The following is an 11,487-nucleotide window of genomic DNA, read 5'->3' on the forward strand; positions in this document are numbered from 1 at the left end:
GTGGAGGTTTGACACAAGGTGAGTCCAGGATCTGTGGTGCGAGGTTAGCAGGGTCACAACAAGAGCCTGAGACATGAGAGTGAGCGACAGACGTGGGTCGACGATGAACTGGCGGTGAACAAATGTCAGCGTGAGGCTTAAATCCCTCTCTTGATGGCCTGCCATCAGCTCCAGCTGTGAGGAAGTGGAGGAGGAGGTGGCCCCGCCCAGGGACGGTTACCAGGTCGGCTCGGGAGCCTGATGGAAAGTTCCAGCCACAGACCCGGACCATGACATACCCGAAGACTGCAACAGGAAAACGACAGAGACAAAACGCAAAGAGACAAAGAACATACAAACATTCACTGCCAGATGCAAACGCAGCGCATGTGAGGTTTGCAGAGCACTGAGACGTAGGAAGGACCAGAGTGTGAGCTTGTTAGAGGGATAAGACACACGGGCTGCTTATTCAAGTATGAAAAAGGTCCTCACAGAGTGAATATTCACCAACAAGTGTAAGCACCACAAACAAAGAGACACTTTCCTCTGGTTTGTTAGCTTTAATCAGACAAACCAGGATCCAGCCAGGCTCGTTCCAGCGTCACACGGGTCACCTTCTCCTTCAGCGAACTCTGAGCAGCTCCTCGGGGTAACGAGGTGCTCAGGTTAAGAGGTTCATCATCAACGATGGTGATTTCTCATTTTTATCTTTGTTTTTGTATAAACAATGAAAGGTGGTGGATTAGCCGACTGGTCATGATCAACTCTGGGCTGGACAATCACAATACATCCGTATGTAGGTGGAAGGGACGCAATTCGTGCCGGACTTGAGCTGGAATGAAACAAGGACACAAAGCTGCAGTTATTCTGTGTCTTTGCTGCAGCTGCCTCTCCTCTCATTCTCCCCCCTCCCTCTCCTGTTGCTACTTCAATCATGAAACTGATCAATGATCAGCTGATGGTGATCGGGTGGTCAAGGCGCGGACTCCCTCCTGAAGTGAGCAACTTTTTAAATATCTGAAAGCGGTTCCTACTGTTGACCGTATACCGAAAGCTTTGAAATGAATTCTAGCCTCTGTGTCTGATGACTGGCTGCTAATATTAGCTTCTATGTTAGCTATGGCCTCCAGTCACCTGACCTAAACCCAGTGCAGATGGTTTAGGATGAGATGGAGTGAAGGTAAAGGACCAACAAGTGCTCAGCATCTCTGCGAACTCCGTCCAGACTGTTGGAAATGCCGATGTTTTAATGTCAGCATCCTCACTTTGATATTAACTTGAAACATATGTACCTCTTATTTTCTGATGACAGAAGTGTGGAGCTGAAGGCTATCAGCTTGCTAATGCTCACTTCCTAATGTGTGAAATGACCAGCGAATGCTGTGCTGAGACACTTAACGTCTGAATGTTAATCTCACTGTAACATTATCATTCGCTAATGTCAGAAGCAGCTAATACTAACCTACTAACATTTGTAATTAGTTAAACTCTGCAGTTAATGTAATCCCTATGGTGACTGACGCCGAGCATGTAATGCTGATTTCTGTGTCTGAAATATCTATTGTCATGTACCAGTAACTGAGTAAAACTACCAGTTGAATAAACCCAGCTACACTGAATTAGATTCAGCTAAATTAACAAGTACTGACCGCCTAACCCTAACCCAACCCAACCAAACCCAACCAAACCCTACCCTAACCTAAGCGTTTAAAAATACATGATTGAATGAGTAAAGTGAAAGTCTGAGGCTGTGCTGCTGCTGATCCATTTCTGTCTCTGCGGCTCAGATATCATCAAAACTAAATGTGTTTAGACGCTGGAGCCGTCAGAACTGCTCAGAGCAACAGCGCCCTCTAAAGGCGCTCAGGAGTACTGCAACAAACCCACACACCAATAGAAATGAAACTTTCTTTCATTCATTGATGAACTTGATCTGCATTCACTGATGTAAACGTACACAGTCTGATTTTTACTTTTCTTTATGTGACATCACAGTACAATCCAATCGAGTTACTGTCATATTACTTTACTTTTCTTTGTTTTTTAGTTTTATTTCATCGCTCCAACCTGAACAAAGAGCATTAATAATTTAATGATTCATGGCAGCATAGTGCACGGTGATTAGCAAGAAGGTTGTGAGTTTGATTCCACCACCTGGCCGGGTTTTCATGTTCTCTCCGCGTACTTCCTCCCACAGTCCACAGGCATGCAGTTAGTGGGGTTAGTGGGTGAATCTAAATGGCCCACAGGTGTGAATGCTTGTCTGTCTCAATGGTTGTGTCCCAATTCAGGGTCTGCACACTTGAAGTACGCGCACTACGTACGGTGCGTACTATAAGTACGAGAAGTGCGGAAGTGAGAGGCTTGTGAAATGGGACGGTCTAGCCTTCGTCGCGCTGTTCAGGTTGCCTAGCAACCATGATACTAACCGCGAGAAACGTTTCATACAGCTTTGTGTGACAGAAATGAAGGAGAAAAATGTTTTGTTGGTCAATCATTTTTGTCATGACATCACTTTGATTAGTTGAGTATCTGAGGCTGAGACCACAGGACTGTAAAACATGATTCAAGGGCTTCATTTCTGTACTGAACAGTTATTTAAGATTAGCTAGTAAATAACAATTAGCTAATGTTGTTCATGAGACTAAAGTCATCTCACTGTGGAGATGGATGGATAGATATTTATTACAAACATCACTAATGTCACATAACTTTGCCAACATGTGGCCAACAGCAATGTTTTAATGTTCTTCATTATTAAACATTTGCACATGAATAAGTGACGTCATATTCAGTACTTACTTTTGACAGTTCACTCTTGGCCGCTCCCTTCTGCCGTATTTTGCGGCAAAATTATCCACACCCACCGCCGCGCTATGAATTGTGGGATATATGGGACCACGAAGCGTGCACCGGACCACGCTTGATATTTGGGGAAATCGACGGCACATTTGGAGTATGCATTTGAAGTACACTTCGAATTGGGACAGCCGTCGTCGCGTGGCGGTGACGTAACCGCACTTAAAATGCGTGCTTCAAGCGTGCAGACCCTGAATTGGGACACAGCCTTTGTGTTAGCCCCTGCCTCTCGCCCTATGGCAGCTGGGACAGGTGAACCCTAACCCCACGACCCTGACAAGGATACGCAGCATAGATGAATCACTGAACTAAGAATGAACATTTCACTCTCCTGCATTTCTATGCATTTTAAAGCTCATGAACTCATTTCATTTTTGTGAGTTTTTGAGACTTCTACATCATCAGTGTGACTTTTTTTACCCTCAAAAAATGATATAAATTACACATTTTAATGACTAAATTGCAAAAATATGGCTAATGCAGCAAATGTGATACAAATGAAAAATCATATATATGCAGATTAACATTTGATGTATTGTTTATATTTTGCCTAAAGGCTCAACAAACACGCCATTTTGAAAAAAATGGAGTGTTTCTGGCAGATACTTCATGGTTGAGGTTTTAAAGGATAAGGCATAATACATGACTGAGTGTTGGACAGTATTTGTGATCCTGACAGAACGCCTCTAACAGAAAGAGTCGTTGTTGGAAACAGTTTTTCGTGGGAAAATGTCCCAAGCGTCCATCCCCAGATTGTCCCAGTCAGGGTGAAGAGGAGGACTGTTTAAAGCCATCAAACAGCTGAGCAGGTAACATTCACAGTTAAACTGCTCCACCATGTTCTGAGGATTTCCATCTTTCGCCTGTTAGGAAGAAAATATTGTGCTGCAAAACTCAGCTTCAGCAAAGATTCTGGAAGTCATTAATGCCAACGTCAGCTGCACTGAACTCCTGACAACTGACAGCTTTGTCTAAAACGTGTCTATCGTACCTTTGGGTCAGGCCGTGTCCTGCTGTGGTAGACGGCCAGCTGCAGGTTCTGTGCCGTTAGCAGCCTGAAGTCTTCAACCTGAAACCACAGCGTTGTTTAAAGAGAGCAGCCGAAGCTTTTAGGTGTAGTTTTAGATCCAGCACCTTGTGAGACGTCCCAAAGCTGAGCTCACTCAGTCCGAACACTTCATCTGTCTCTTCTTCTCCATCTCAGCTTTAAAAGCTTCCTAAATTCATCAGTTTACATTTCCCAGATAAACAAACCATAATCAGGTTGTAAGTGTTGAATAATGGACGTATGTGACAGTAAGCAGACATTCCCGTACCTGAATGTGGCGTTTCCATTATTGGATTTCAGGTGTTTTTGACCTTTGGCCACTCCAGCCTCAGCTCTTCATACATCTGTATGAGCCTGGTTTTACTGGCAGGGTTGTTCATGCTCTCTGTGTTTTCCCGTCTTCAGTGAAAGGGCGACCTCTCTCGCCACTCTGTGAAAAACACGACTGATTATCTGTAGTGGATTTGCTGTACTGATGTTTGATGGAGCTGCATGCACCTGTCTTTGAATGATTTTAGTTCTTCATCTTGCATCATCAGCTTCATCAGCTCTGCAGAGTCTCCCTGCGGAGACGTGTGGCAGCTTCATGTTTTTCATGCTGAAGTTTTTCTCTCTGTAGGACGGCGGTTTCCCAGACTGATGGGACGCGTTCTCTGAGATCATTTGATGTCTTTCCTCCCTGACGCTGTGGTAACACCTGAATGCAAACTTCATGAAGGTGCTCTCACTGGCTGACCAATCACGTGTATTGATCATCTCTGTGGATGCAGTGAAGGGGACTCTGTTTTCCACACTGCTTCTGGATTTTGGTTTGTGTTAGAAACACTCAGTGTAACCTGTCATGTACTAGAACTGAAAGGTGGTTCAGTGTCTTTGTTCATATGACTGATATATGTTTCTCTTTGGTCCCACACGTGTTGCATTTAGCACATCCGTTTATTCTTTCTCACTGCGTGTTGATAAGAGTTTGTGTAGAATTAAACAGATTTATATAACTGGCTGCTTCTTACCTTGTCTGGTCATGTCTCTCGGAGCCCGTTTAAAAACACCACAGTAATGTCTCTCTGGTTAAATCACATCACAGTTTTACTTTCAAAATAAAACCGTTTTTGAGCAAACTTCCTGTGTCTGTAGGGAAAGCAAATGTGTTGGTAAACATGTTTTAGTTCATTTGTTCTCTCGATGAATCACATGCACGTCACCTTCCCTTGACTGATTTCAGCTCTTCTTCTTCTACCACAGCAGACCTGTGGGGCGAGATATCCAGTGTGAAAATGGTTATCAAACCAAGTCAAGAGCACGAGCGGACATTATTCACTGAAACACCAATCATGTGTCTGTACCTTGTGTGGTCATGTTTCACTCCCATCTCTGCCAGTCTGTTTAAAAGCACCACAGCAGTGTCACTGATGTGTACTTTTAAAATCAATGCATGTATTTACTGATCTTTGTTATCACAGAGGTCACACACAGGCAGCACACAGAGGACCAGGTTATCAGGACCACAACACAGAGGGCAGCCTGGGAAGGCTCACCCCACACAGCTGCTCCAGCATCAGCACAGAGGCGACACACAGGAAGCAGCTGGACAGATAAAATCATCCTGCACAGACCAGAGCGCAGAGGTTTCCACCATCTTTAACTACAGTCTCATGAACCTGCCACAGTCATTGCAGCACCAACGTACAGGCAGCTGCCTTCCTGCAGTTACCCCGTCGTCCCTCTGCAGTCTGAAATCCTGCTAACGGGGCAGACACCAGCTGCAGTCCGCACAGCTCTCCACGGTTTCACCCACAAACTGGTCCCAAAGCTGAGCTTAGATACTCAGTAAAAGACCCCAGAATACCCACTCATCCTGACCCCTGGGACCCCACGGGGGGGTCTCTCCACACCCCTATTCACACAACCCACAGCACCATCAGCTGATGATCGTCAGGTGTCACAGGACCGCTATCAACAATGATGACATAATAGTGTGAGCACAGCAGTCCTTAAACACTACAAAACCCAAAGACAGTCTTACATAAACAGGAAGGAAGCAGAGAGGCTGGCTGGTCTCACCTGGACCGCACACAGCTCCCATCAGGTGAGACCGGCAAAGGCTCCTCCTCCTGAGGATGTTAACGCACACTCATCTCCCTGATCACCTGCTGACAAAACTTTATCGGGGGGCGAGGACAGCATGTCATCGGATACCCTCAGTGATATTTACACTGCCCCCCTCATCCTGGGCGCCTGTTTGCCCCCACCGTCTCAGAGGAGATACACATCAATCAAAACCAGACGTCACAGAAAAGGTTTCACTAAACCAGAACCAGTGATATGCTTTAGTCAGGCCTGCTCTACTCTTACATCCACTGATGTCTTTTTAAAGCTCTTTGGTTTTCCTGACTGCAGGTTTATAATCTTATAAACAGGATCGGGTCCCCGACACAAACAGAGTAACATAGTGTAGCTGTTAAGTGCAGGAGGATTGGAAGGATTTATAATCGGGGAAACCAAACAACCTCTGGCTAAGAGGACGGCACAACACAGAAGAGCCACCTCGTCAGGCCAGGACTCTGCAGTCTGTTCACACCTACAGGCCAGTGGACACTCTTTCAGTGATGAGGATGTAACATCCTGGACAGGGAGGAACGCTGGTTTGAGGGCGGAGTCAAGGAGGCCATTTACGTGAAAAGGGAAAGACCATCTCTGAATGGAGGAGGGGCCTAAGGGTCCATCTGTCACCATCTTACATGCTGTGATTGCAGCCATTCACCAACTCTGTGAATGGGACTCATGGCCATTGATCAGTGGTCATGAGAATTTGCATAATTAAGATTAAGGAACTGACCTCACAGTGCATTGTTCCTTCAGTGGACTGGTGTCAGTCATTATGCAAATGTCCTGTTTGTAAGATTGAGACCTGCAGCTGAGACTGAAGACGTCACCTGATGATGACGAAACGTTTCTCCCAGAAAACGCTACGTCCAGATGAACAGAATCAACTTTTGGAGATTTACTTTCCTGGATGATTGAGATGCATCAAGACATGTACTTTCTTTGAGAGATTCCAGATCTTTGTTGTTTTCTTCCACAGCAGATCTGTGGAAGAAAACAGAGGAAAATATGATTTCAGAAACTGCAGACTGATCTAAACTTGTCAGTGGCTCATGCTGGGTTTACTGCAGACAGCTGTATCATCCTACAGCAGGTTCAAAGCTCGGTGTCTTCAGTAAAATCATTTTTAAAGGTACCTTGTCTGGTCATGTTTCACTCCCATCTCTGTGATTCTTTTCAAAACATCACAATAATGTCCACTTTAGCTCTCGGGTGGACGGACGGCCTGATGGATGGATCCCGATGACTTTGGTACAACTAGAGTTTCATGGATTCTATTCTCCAAACCAATAACCCATGAGCAAACTAAAGCTAAAGTCCAAATGAATTAAAAATTATTTTATTTTCAGAAAAGAAAAAAAAAAAACAACAAATATTAATTTATAAATACTTTAAATATTAACTGATTTATTGTATATGAGGGATTATATAAAAATCCAGACTGTCAGTGTGGATCCACATTTTGTTGTTTTTATTTAAAATGACATAACCTTCAGATATATTAACTGAACATAATTCATAGAGACGTGTTTATCAGCTGAGCTGCACTGTTGCTGAGCGTCCAGCAGAGGGCAGAGCAGGGCTGATGAAACAGCTGAAGCAAAGAGCAGCAAATCAAATCACTTTCATTGTCACATCACATGTGCAGGTACACTGGTACAGTACATGTGAGTCAAATTCTTGTGTGCGAGCTTCACAAGCAACAGTTGTGCAAAAATACAATAACGTAAAACAAGCAAAATATATGAGATAGATATCTATCTACACACACACACACATATATATATAAAATAGTATATGCATTACTGGACAGCAATGAGCTCCATCAGTCTCACACATCCATCATCAGCCTGCACTCTTTGATTTATGTTATCAGTGACAGTTTGATTCCATCAGAGCTGAAGATGTATGACGCTGACCTGAAATCACACTGACTCTAATACTTTATGTTCATCCATGAGTTGAAGTCTGAACATTTGCTACTTTCACTTGTACCAGACAAACGTTAAATGTTTGTAAAGGTTTCATATCAGCAGTGTTGGTCAAGTTACTTGAAAAAATTAATTCCTGAAAAAAAGTAATCCGGTTACTTTACTGATTACTTATTTTCAAAAGTAATTAATTACTTAGTTACTTTTTAAAAAACACGATTTACAACCTGAATAGGTGATAAAGTGATAGATCTTTCAGCCCAATTCTACTTTTTCTACATAATCATCATACAAAATGTAATCAAATGGAAAAGTCTCTTTTTAAAACTTGTTTTATTAGTTTTAATCTTTTAACTTTATGCATCAAGCAAAAATTTAATTATCTGCAACATTCACTCACTGAAAGAAATTAGTTTAACATTTAAACCTATTTTCTGCACATTCCAGCACATAAAATAAAATATTTTTTGTGTTTACACTCAGTCTTTCAAATAGATGCAAGTAAAACACAGCAGAAAATAAATAAAGTCAAAGACTAGCGGTCCTGTTGCTCTATTTTCACCTGTAAAGCAGGAGTGGGGTAGGCGGAGGGTTACCCTGGTGCAGGTGTGCCGCGGTCAGTGGAAGAATCCGCGAGTTTCTCTGTGAGTTTCCCATTACGTCGTAGCTACTCGGTGCTTGCTCGGAAGTTTAGGGGTTTTTTCACTGTAAAAAGAAGTTTTCTTCCCACGCACAACGGACACTAATGTTTTTGTCACTTTTTATGGAATCAAACTCAAAGTAAGGTCAGTACTTCTGTAACCAATACGTCTACTCACCAAAGAATGAGTGAAGCAATCTGGATAACAGCAGAGGACAATTTATTTAGGGTCTGATGGCAATTTACCATCGGTGTCCAGCACTTTAAAGGATTGATGGACTGGAGCACATCTGTCCTTAACATACCCTCTTAAACATCAGCTTGACACTGATACATCAAAGGAAACTTAACAGACTCTAAGTGCAAATGTTTCAATCTGAACAACTTAAAACTTCTCTGGGGAACAATGTAAACAAAGACAAGAAGAAGAAAAAATATTTCCATCAATAGTCACTTCTCCTAACCAGGAGACAAGTGAATATATTATGTAAAGAGTCTTTTTCTCAGTTGACAATAACCAAAATGTCTTTGGATAGTCTTTGTGAATGCAAAAAGAAAAAAAACCCAAAACAATGGTGTTAGCTGGCCAGCAAAATAAAGAGAGTGTATGGCACTGAGTGCGGCCGTGTGTGTGAGTACTTCGGTCCAAATAATCGAGGTCTGGATGGATGAATGGATGGCAGCCGCCGGTCCTTTAATGGCACCAGCGAGAGAGCACAGCAGTAAGGCAGCACAGCAGCGAGGCGTCTGGCAGGAGAACGAACAATAGTCTTTTTTTAGGCTACTGCAGAAGGAGATATTCCCCGCTAGCTCACCCAAGCTTGCTCTCTGGCACAGCTACAAGCCACGTGAGCTCATAGCCCCACAGTGACATACGAACTTGGCTACCAACGTCCACTTAGCATGGCGGTTAATTGTCGAGCTTGCTAGCTTATCCCCGATTAGCACCTTAATAACCATTACCACACATCACATCATAGCAAACACATGATAACACATGGAATAGTATAATATACATACGAAACAGATTTTTACCTGGCAGGAGAACGAACAATAGTCTTTTTTTAGGCTACTGCAGAGGGAGATATTTCCCGCTAGCTCACCCAAGCTCGCTCTCTGGCACAGCTACAAGCCACGTGAGCTCATAGCCCCACAGTGACATACGAACTTGGCTACCAACGTCCACTTAGCATAGCGGCTAATTGTCGAGCTTGCTAGCTTATCCCCGATTAGCGATTAGCACCTTAATGACCATTACTACACATCACATCATAGCAAACACATTGAATAGTATAATATACATACGAAACAGATTTTTACCTGGCAGAAGAACGAACAATAGTCTTTTTTTAAGGCTACTGCAGAGGGAGATATTTCCCGCTAGCTCACCCAAGCTTGCTCTCTGGCACAGCTACAAGCCACGTGAGCTCATAGCCCCTCCCGCTAGGACAGGGGTGTCGAACTCCAGGCCTCGAGGGCCGGTGTCCTGCAGGTTTTAGATCTCACCCTGGGTCAAGACACCTGAATCACACGATGAGTTCATTACCAGGCCTCTGGAGAACTTCAAGACATGTTGAGGAGGTCATTTAACCATTTAAATCAGCTGTGTTGGATCAAGGACACATCTAAAACCTGCAGGACACCGGCCCTCGAGGCCTGGAGTTCGACACCTGTGCGCTAGGATGTACTACCACAGTCGACTGTCATAAAGCAGCCGCAAACCAATAGCAATAAAAAAAACCCTCAAAATCATTGAAGAACATTTTATAACTGAACACCCAATATAGACATATACATATATACTGAATATCACACAATATCAGATAACCAAATTAACACTGGGTTACACTTCCACGCTTTAAACGCTGCACGCTCATACTCTCTCTGCAATCGATATATGATCCATTGTTGATCTGCACACAGCTGTTGTCACGAACGTCGCACTCGCTTACGTCACTGTCATGAGACATTCTCGCAAAAAAAAAAATCACGGTTTTAGTGACGCAGTAACGCAGCGTTCCTACGGGAAAGTAACGGTAATCTAATTACCTTTTTTGCAATAGTAATCCCTTACTTTACTAGTTACTTACTGCCCATCTCTGCAGGACCTGTACACCTCCAGGACACTGGGGCGTGCAGCTGGGATCTCAGCTGACCTTCTCACCCTGGACACAGTCTGTTTGACCTGCTCAGGCAGGAGGCTCCATTCGCACCAGAACCTCTCGCCATAAGAACAGTTTCTTCCCTCTGCTGTTGGACTCATGAACAATAACCGTATGACTGTTCCCACCACTAACATATGACCCTACGCTGTGTTCACTGCATCATGTTTGCACTGATCACCACCTGCACTCACGTGTATATCTATCTACTTAGCACTTTTAATTCTTATTCTTATTTTTATGTCTATATAAGTGTAATATGACAGTATGTTTGCACTAAGTACCGCAGCAATTTCCTAATGTTGTAAACCTGCTCAACATTTGGCAATAAAACCCTTTCTGACTCTGATATCACTGTCATTAAAGTGTGTCGAGGTTTGATTCTGTGATTTCCCAGCAGTGACTCGGGTCTCAGCTGTTTGAATCTTTACACGTGTTCGTGATCCTTTAGTGATCCGAGGACTCGCTGCATGTTCTTGGGCAGAGCTGTCATCAAATAATTGTGTTTGGATGTTGAAATCCCCATAAACAGACTTTTTGTTTTGATGTATTAAATCTTTTATATATATCCATTCCTTAAATGTTTCCATGTTTGAAGCTGCTCTTCTTTCACGTCTTTTCACACCAGTTTATATAATTATTCACGTCTTTTCACACCAGTTTATATAATTATACACTATACAAAGCCACACCCCCTCCATCTCACTGTGGGTCGTATCTGTGCATTTCCACAACCACAGATATACATCAGATATATATTCTGTT

General features: G+C 43.3%; 1 long non-coding RNA gene and 1 pseudogene across 2 annotated transcripts; both read right to left on the reverse strand.

Moving 5' to 3' along the window:
* Positions 1–3,161: 3,161 nt before the first annotated feature.
* LOC146501192 (uncharacterized) lies at positions 3,162–5,255 on the reverse strand (annotated as a pseudogene). Its single transcript, XR_014869988.1, has 6 exons — positions 5,230–5,255; positions 5,089–5,133; positions 4,093–4,406; positions 3,973–4,037; positions 3,830–3,907; positions 3,162–3,701 (listed from the first exon to the last, which is right to left on the reverse strand). The product of XR_014869988.1 is annotated as an uncharacterized LOC146501192 (transcript).
* A 3,504-nt stretch (positions 5,256–8,759) lies between these two features.
* LOC146501193 (uncharacterized) lies at positions 8,760–11,368 on the reverse strand. Its single transcript, XR_014869795.1, has 2 exons — positions 9,866–11,368; positions 8,760–9,307 (listed from the first exon to the last, which is right to left on the reverse strand). It is a non-coding gene; the product is annotated as an uncharacterized LOC146501193 (long non-coding RNA).
* Between the last annotated feature and the right edge of the window lie 119 nt (positions 11,369–11,487).

The sequence above is a fragment of the Neolamprologus multifasciatus genome, chromosome 16 (assembly GCF_963576455.1).
Source record: "Neolamprologus multifasciatus chromosome 16, fNeoMul1.2, whole genome shotgun sequence".
Taxonomy (NCBI): domain Eukaryota; kingdom Metazoa; phylum Chordata; class Actinopteri; order Cichliformes; family Cichlidae; genus Neolamprologus; species Neolamprologus multifasciatus.